The sequence below is a fragment of the Procambarus clarkii genome, chromosome 74 (genome assembly GCF_040958095.1).
Source record: "Procambarus clarkii isolate CNS0578487 chromosome 74, FALCON_Pclarkii_2.0, whole genome shotgun sequence".
In the NCBI taxonomy this organism is placed as follows: domain Eukaryota; kingdom Metazoa; phylum Arthropoda; class Malacostraca; order Decapoda; family Cambaridae; genus Procambarus; species Procambarus clarkii.
The window spans coordinates 14562411-14572097 of NC_091223.1; the positions used below are offsets into that span (position 1 = coordinate 14562411).

Sequence of the window (9687 nt, forward strand, 5' to 3'; positions counted from 1 at the left end):
TCATCAATCTCAATATTGCAAAGAATCGCTTCTGATATAAAAAAGACTTCCCAGCCTCAATAATCAGAGGTAATCAAATATCATGTCAAGGACTATGTGACAACTTGTGATCAGCACAATACTTGCTGCAAGTTTGACCACGGTGCTTCAGTGTGTTAAAAACCAGAAGTGTTTTGCTGTATTTTCATGAAGTCAAGATATTAAAAAAGACAAGAACATAATAATAAAAGGAACTACAGAAGGCCTATTGTCGGATACAAGGTTGCTCCCATGAAACCGACCAGTACGCTGTATAAATTGTGGTGGAAAAGCACCCAGCCTATTTAAAGTCCTATGATAATTCTAAGAACAATTACTATGTAAATTTAAATCTAAAATAAAACATATATTGTCCAGATAAAGAAAATAAAGAAAAGCCTCTTCCCATCACTAATACAAGCCCAGACAATACGAACCACTCACTAAACTTCCACTCACGCTGATTTAAATTCTTAGACCCCCATTATTACTTACAAACGGCTACATAGCCCTTGCAAGAATAAACCCAACAGCCATATCGTCAAAAGCAGTCAGTTAGTTTAGTTCATTTATTATGCACCCCATACCCATCTTGTGGGGAGTAGTGGAAAGGGTTATAGAGGCAAATAATGGGCCCAGGGCCTGAACCCCACAATTCATTTAGCTAAGCAAGTTACAGTCTTGATGAGCTAGTTACAAAATTCATCAATTCAAAAACTGATAATACAAGTACCCAGATGAATTATCCACAAACCCTAAACTCTCCAAAACAATCTTGCTGCACACACAGTTACTGATGATTTTATTGATAAATCATCTTTATAAACTTATCAAGTTACAGATAAAAGGACCAAATATATTAAAAATACAAACCCTTCACAAAGTCAAAACATCTCACCGCAACGAGAGGAAAACCTATTCCACTCCCCACGCTTGGGAAAAATCTACTCCAGTGACCTCAACCCCACCCACCATGATGAAGATACCTGAGGAAAAGGTACAGAAGTAGACCTTCGCGAACAATCCTCGAACACAACAAACCTCTAACATACCTTGTTAAAAACAACCAGCGTAGCAAACATAACGTTTAACACAAGACCTTCCCCCTTTGTTAGATGTGAATACAAATACTGTATAACATTTATCACAAAAGAGACCTCCCTTTTTTGTTAATGTGGCCATGCCACATTAACATTTCGCTTTTACACCAACACTCATTAAACCCCAGATGTCTAATGAACATCGAATATTCAGTATATATTTAATTTTTTATCCTAGTTTAAACATTAACATTTTAGTCGAATACAATATATCGATCATTCAATGATACATACGCGTATTTCATGATATAACAAACGAGCTTACTGTTGTAATAGATAACCATTTTCCATTGTATATATATATATGCCAACAGTAAACAATGTAAGGGGCAGTTGCGAGGCTACATTATTCACGAAAATTGTCTAAGAAGTTTTTCTAATTAGATTGGTTGTTCTTTTCTCCCAGTAAATTTGAGGACGAACATCTATTAAATTCTCTTATATTTTTTTACCACTACTGTATCTAATTCAATCGGTGATTTACAAACATTATTGTTACCCGAACCATTAATAATTTTAGATTGTAATAACCAACATGCTTTATTGGGCAGAAACAATTAAAAACACAGGCAAACTTATTTTACCACCTTAAATCCTTTTAGCTTATTTATGGCTTAACTCACATAGGCATTACAATCAAAACAACTACATGTATAAAAGTACTGCATCTCTGTACTCTTGTAGACATCTAAAACCTGGTAAATAATCGGCTAACCACTTCTTCCTCATCACTGAGATTTTGAGATATATACAAGAGTTGTTACATTCTTGTACAGCCACTAGTACGCGTAGCGTTTCGGGCAGGACCCTGGAATACGATCCCCGCCGCGAAGAATCGTTGTTACAACCAAGTACACATTTTACTGTTGTGTTAAACAGAGGCTACAGTTAAGGAATTGCGCCCAGTAAATCCTCCCCGGCCAGGATACGAACCCATGACAAAGCGCTCGCGGAACGCCAGGCGAGTGTCTTACCACTCCACCACGGAGACTATTTATATACACTACATTCTTTCTAATTTGCATTTGCCAGGTGGCATTTTGAATAGGCAAACTTAAATGTTATTAACATTACCCACTATTTAATGTGATCAAACAAATGCAGTTATCACAGGTTCTTATCATTCGTGTCTGTGACAATATTCAATGTAGCCTCCTAACAATTCCTTGCTATTCATCCAAAACTTTAATTGAAATTTGTTTCATGGAGGAATAAAGAGTACCAGCGATATTCGCATCAACAAATATATCGGTAAAAAAGTCAGTTTAACAGACGGCAAAATAATTCATGGTGATAAACGCAAGAGCGCTGAAGATAAATGTTAACAGAAATTAATTATATCTAGAAAAAATAAAGAAGATTGTGGGTAAATACAATAATAATAATAAAAAGAGCTCTTTTACTCCTTATTAGTGAATCTGTAACTACTGAACCAGTATCTACTGCAAATGAGCTAGTTAACTACCAACTGAATTTCTCTCTAAAAGAATTCCAAACCGAAATGCATTTATTATATTTCAAAACACATTCACATTAAACATGAATCGTTTTAAAGTTTTTAGCCGCTAAAACGAGCCATAAATTTACTGTAAAAAAAATATTGCCCTTAACCCGCTAGATGGTTGTCAAACTAAAATTATAAATATAAATACAATACAATATAAATATTTATAAATTTTAAAATATAAATACAATACAAATAAATTATAAATACAATATAAACACACCATTTTTGGTGTATTTCTGACAAGTCTTGTCGCCAATGGTGACACATTATTGTATTCACCTAGTTGTGCTTGCGGGGGTTGAGCTCTGCTCTTTGGCCCCGCCTCTCAACTCTTTCTACTACTACTATTTTTCGTGCCACACACGCACTTCCCAGGAAGCAGCCCGTGACAGCTGACTAACTCCCAGGTACCTATTTACTGCTAGGCAACAGGGGCATTCAGGGTGAAAGAAACTTTGCCCATCGTTTCTCGCCGGCGGCCGGGATCGAACCCGGGACCACAGGATCACGTGCCCAGCGTGCTGTCCGCTCGGCCACCGGCTCCCACATGTGCATATTCATGTATTCATGATAAATATAACACAATAAAGCTTGATTTATGGGCCGACATGAACTAAGACACTAAAAAACACAAATATTCCAGTCTGTCATTCAGACAACTAAACAAAAATTATCTCTACCGGTCTAAGGGGCAGCAGAAGGATATTCAGAGACAGTATGAAGATGATTTATCTGGTTTTCTTAACTTGTATATAGTGGTGAACGACTCGGCACACGTCCTCGTCCCTCGAGTGACCGGCGCACACTGGTTCAGGGTTGCCAGATCCAAATTGCTGAAAGTAGCAAGCTGAGGGTCTAAAAGTACCGATTTGCAATAAGAGTAGCCCAATTTTTTGTTTAGTGACTGATACAGGTTTCAAAGTAATATATAGAGTACACGATTTTGAAAGTTTCAGCATTACTTGGAATACGAGAAAGAAGCTCTTTGCAAGCTTTCACTTAAATATTATGGCATCTTTCTTGAATATTTTGAAACTTTTCCTGGGTTATAAAATTGTTTTGTCTGTTAGTTGCCCGAAGTGTTGAAAATTCATAACCAAAGTCCACTTTCTCCAGAGGCCTACAATATGTAATTTGGACTACAATATGTAATTGTAGTCCAAATTAACATGAAGCTTTGCATGATGAGAATGCACGATTCTTTTGAGAATCGAGTGAAGTTTTCTAAGACAGTGTGAAGGGTACACTGATCTGCTTCGTCTTTTTGATAAAGTCAATTCATACTTTAAAAAGGATTTAGGATTGGTCTGAGAAATGTGAAATATAGCTAATTGGGGGATCAGAGTACATTGAAAAAGTTGCCTTGTAACACATTTATCACAAGAGCAAGAAGCGATTTGGTAACGAGTTGTTAAAGACTCCCATTGATCTAACAGCCACTTTAGACTACCGCTCCTTGCCAACCATCGTCTTCCTGACAAAGGTATTAACTGTAAAGGATGTTGCCTATCATTTATCAATCTGTACATTTCTAGATAACGTTCTCTCTTTAATGAAGATCTGTAGAACCAGATGTAACTTTCGGGATGAAGTATTAACGACAATTAAGGTTGGGAAATCTATGGCCCCTGGGGAGGATTACTTTGCCTTGCGGTTACTTTTTCTTTCAAAGGTTCCTAGGATCAACGTCCCCAGGGGCCGGTCTCTGACCAGGCCTTCTGTGGTAAGTGGTCTAGTCAATCAGGTTGTTTGACGCGACTGTGATTTGTACACATTACATTATAAAGGTATAAATAATCATCATTCAGTTTAACATTACTAGCCCAACTTGCTTTTAAAGTAGCCCAAAAAGTAGCAAGTAGCGAAATTAAAAATTTGGGAGCGCGGAGCTTTCAAAAGTAGCCCAATTCGCTACTTGTAGCTCAATCTGGCAACCCTGCACTGGTTAGGTCACCTCCCTGTAGCGCCTAGGAAATAGTTCCTGCATAGTTATGTCAGGCTCTACATTCTATTTTATCTGTCTGACATATAGGTACATTACACTATTATGTGGTATAAATCAGATCATTAACATTTACAGGTCAAATAATATTTACAAGTAGACAAACGATCGAGTCATTGTAAAAATGGGAATTTGAATTTGAACTATTTTATCCGTCAGACAGATATTATGTCTATTTAATATATTACATTACACTGTTATGTGCTATAAATCAGAACATTAACATTTACAGGTCAAATAATATTTTTACAAGTAACCAAACGATCGAGTCATTGTAAAAATGTGTATGTTTATTGTTAATTTAATCCCCCAGGCTAGAGCAGCAGCTGATAGTTCCTTTGCAGCAGCCGATTTGATTTTTTTGAAACTCTAGGATACATTCGTCAATTTTAACGTATTGAGTAAAAGAAATAGATTTGTTCTCATATATAAATTAATATTATCTGTTAAAATTTTATCTATAGTTAAGCGTGGGTTAAGTGTTTAGGTTCAGTTGGCAATCATTTGCATTTGATGTTTACGTTTGTTAATCATTTACAGCGTTGTGATTCGATCAGAGGTAGTCAACGAACCACTGTTCGAGAAATGTTCGAACGTCGTCAGTTGTGAGTCGTGTGTAAACTGTTTATCATTCATAAACAAGGGGTTTAGCGGCTTGATTAACGGGCATTTGGCCTTTGTTGATGAGGATAGGCTGTGGTAATTACCCTAATAGCCGTGATCCTTAATTCATGAATCGAATTGCCTTCCCCTACTGATTGGGGAATCCCTGCTTGATTCTAAAGTGACTTTCCCTTAGGGATATAAGATATCAATCTACAATTAGAGATTATCACCCAAAACTAAGTATCTTCGTATGACGGATAATTTGTCGCAAAAGGTCAATAATGAACTCATTGTCTGCATTACGTATACCTACAATAAAACTGTCTGAGCAATGTGTTCGTCTTTAATTACGTTACGTAATTAATATGAAAATTTATGCAGCAATTATATGAACACAAACAACTCAATGTGTATGGAACATAATTGACTGGAGTTCTAATAATCCACAATTACCAGACACGACTGTTTGATCCCATGACTACGGTAGATTATATAATATATATATATATATATATATATATATATATATATATATATATATATATATATATATATATATATATATATATATATAAATCAAGAAGTAGCAATAGACAGATGGTATATCCTACAGTAACTATGCAATGGCCATCTATGTACCCCTCTCACACCTTTAGTTAAACTGTTTTCGTCTATTTATTTTATGTTCTTGCCCGAAACGCTTTACATAATAGTGGTTTCGCGGAATGTGTAACTCTTGTCTCAACAATTGTGCATTACTCTTATGTTCTTTGTACACACACACATTCTTTTGAATAAAAATTTTTAATTGAAATTGAATTGAATCAATTACCTTACCTTACCTCAAAATGATAATAGACTGGCCATATGTGAAAACAATAATAGACTGACCATATATTAACATGTAATATTCGATAGGCAGTACATACATAAGAATATATAACCATATTTTCAAACGTAACAATGAACAGGCTAGACAGGCCAAATATCTAAAAGAAGCAATAGACAAGCCATATAACCAAAAGTAGCAATCGACAGGCCATATATATATCCAAAAGAGATGAACAGTGAATCAAGAGAAATCCTTGACTGAATCCCACAAGACAGATGACTGAGCGCCGTAATGGATCGCTCCCAGGAGGACTACGGAAGCGTTTGGGGGGAATAAGACCTACACCACAAGTGGACCAAAAGTTGTTCGAGTAACGAAATCAACGCTAAATCAACGTTGAATTAACGCTGATATAGTTTTACACCGACATCGTTTGTCTAGGTTTGGCCGATGGGAAAGGAGCAGTGACTAGGCTCCATGATGATGCTACTGGTAACACCATTTACATTATACAAAATTGCAATAATATACATGCTATATTATGCGTTTAGCTGCAACATTATATACTAAAACAATGCTGTTTGGCGATACACAAAATTAGGTAAGTTAACGGGAATTATCAGGAAATAATTACAAAACTCCAGGAATCTCATACCGTCAGAGATTACACCTAAAGTGTTCAGAATTAGTAACTTCATCCCTTGTAGCCACCAGCCACAGGTAACGGTAACCCAACCTGACCCCTCACAACCACTGTATGGCACTGTCTGTGCCCCATATACATAGGTTTCATATCTAAAACAAATAATTTTTAAACTGGGCCTTTGTGATTTCTCTCCTATCAGACCCAATATTGTCTTAATAACAAAGGAGATACCTAGATCTAGATTGCTATATTCAGTGCATCGGGAAAGTTATTTATAACTGCTATTATGAGGTTCTTGTTGTCTGTCTTGCAGAAGTTTTCAAATGCTTGAAGAGCAGATTTTGAATCCCACAATAACTCCTCCAGTGTAGAATAAAGATTATAGGCTTTTCCCCATTCTGGTGTTTTTCTAACTGGTTATCAACACCTTGTGTTCTCTCTGAATAGTCTTGCAGTGTTGTAAGACTTTTTGCAACATTATACGATAACGAGTCGGGTAATGAGTTATAACATTACCCCGACTTATGATAGCGTTATTCAACGCATTATAACATTACACAACGCAGTGTAAACATTACACGAGGCATTATAACATTACATTACGAACTACGTCATAGAACGGGATGAGAAATATTTGACATGTTCCAACTTAAGATATTATTCATAGAGTAACTTGTCACTGTGTTTAAGATACATGAAGCAAAGAGTGTTGATTGGCGTTACTCAATAGCCTATTCATCCCCCTTCCTTGACGCGATACAGTTTGCATGACGAATTCTGCTTTGACAAACCACACTCGCACATCATAAAACATCATCTTTAAGTCTATGTTGCGTGCTGTTTTGTGTATTTGCGTCTGGTATTGGGGTTTTAAATGATGTTTGCGTGTTCCAGGCGGACAATGCCACTCGCTGGGACCTTGAAGAATACATGAATTTGCTCAGAATTACATGTTATTTCGGGGAATTAAATAACGTCTTGCACCGGATTGTGAGGCTCTATCCAATATTATAAGGAGCTTTGCAATATTGCATGACCTCTTACGTGATGTCAAGTGAGATATCTTCATTTAAATACACACCTCATACACATTAAACTACTTAGCATGCAATGCAAAGTTCATTATACAATCTTACATGATGAAACGTAATTCATCTTTTTCTATACAGAATAGTTTTACGGTGTCTTACTGCATTATGCTACGTCTTAAAACATTATACAACATACACTATTTATTATACATACACTATTGCTCTGCATCATACTGGATTTTACAACATTATTCGACATTGTTCCTGATTATATGGGACACAGTTTCAAATCCAGTTGGAAAAAGACCTCTTGAACAATAGGGGGACCTTCGACTACCTGTTCCCGTCAAGGCCACTAGAGAGAGGGTGGCTTTCAGGTAAATTCAGGTCAATATAGATATGTACAGAATTATATGCAATATTATTCGACGTTTTGCAGCGTTATATAAAAAAATCATTAAACATTATACAACATCTTGCCGAATTATACAAGATCCTACAACATTCTATACCATCGTAGAGCTTTGTTCACTATACGCTATATCACACAAGACAGTACTCGAAGTGATAATATTCCTTAATATTTCAGAAACTTCTACTCATTTCTTGTTCTTGTGCTACATAGCCTTCCCGGTTTGGTGCCTTCTTTTGATAATTACTTACTTCTACTCAGTTCAAGGTTCCTGGGTTTAAATATCTGAATGTAGAAGTATATTATGTTACATGAAGGTGAAGAAAAACCTTACAAGAGGTTGAGGATAATAAGAAGCCTGACGCTTCCCGCTAGACAGGTCGCTTATACATCAGATCCACTGACGACTCTAAAGTCTGCCCCAATCCTCAGTAATGGAGAGCTAAGCGCATCGGATTTTCTCTGATCCCTTAGCGCGCGCGAGCCTAACGTAAATCATTAAAAACAGTCACTCAGGATTTCCAATAATGTCTTCTGGTATAATACTTTGGGAGCAACGGCCGTGAAGGGGGGACGGGCCCCCCTCAAGAAAAGAAAAGATTTCCCAAAGCAGACCGGACAGGGAGATGGGTAACGCGCGCCCAGCTTGCACGCCAATGATTCAAGTTCGATTCTTCGTGTAGGTTATGTCGGCAGCCAAGCTGTGTGGTGAGGGCCCAGCCAATCACGGTGTCAGACCGGGTGTCTGTCACCATGTCAAGAGCGTGAGTCGGTCACGGGTGTCGGTTAGTTCACCCCGTCCACATCCAACTCCGGCAGGCAGATTGCGTACCACACTGACTTCAGCTTCTTGCTGTTTAGATTTAGTTACTCAGAACGAAATGTCCATGTAGCACGGGCTATGGTGAGCCCGTAATGACTTCAGGCTCACCCCTCCTATATCTCCTGTATCCCCTTCCCTTCACTACACCCCAACACCCTCACCTACACCATTTGCCTTCGCCAGGGAGAACCCAAGAATGCATAAAATATACGAGACAACAACAGAGAAGAAGCCTTGACGATTGTCCGACGCAGACAAAGAATTGTTTCCTCTCATATTAATTTTTGTCTCTCTCATGTTTCACGTAATGTGAATATCTTACCATGAAGTATTGAGCGGGAGTTATGAGGCGGCGGGCGGAGTAGGCTGCGGTAAACATTTGCGTGTCAGAAAACCTATAGTTTGATTACATTTGGCCGTTCCTTCACATATTACAACGCCTGCACCCAAGTAGGAAATGTAATCACCAGTGGCGCTAGCAGGCACTCGATAACATTATGAGGTGTCAAAGGAACAGGAGTCAGTCATCTGTGGGAACTAGACACGACAACGACTGTTGGACCAAACAAATTCTAAAAGAAAGAGCTGAAGCATACGTGCTTCTATAGTATACAAAAAATGCCTGGAAATTGGAGACCTACCAGAAAGTTGGATGACAGCTAATGTAGTCCCAATATTTTAATAATCCCCCGTTCTTGGTGACAGAAAGT

The 9687-nt window shown here is 37.6% G+C and overlaps 1 protein-coding gene across 2 annotated transcripts in view; it reads right to left on the reverse strand.

Annotated features, from left to right (window-relative positions):
- Positions 1-5726, reverse strand: part of LOC123767342 (uncharacterized) — an 89642-nt gene extending 83916 nt beyond the window's left edge. For both annotated transcript variants that reach the window (XM_045756952.2, XM_069312980.1), the window contains exon 1: positions 3306-5726. The gene's annotated coding sequence lies outside the window, so the exon portion shown is untranslated. The remainder of the gene's footprint in view (positions 1-3305) is intronic.
- Positions 5727-9687: the final 3961 nt, after the last annotated feature.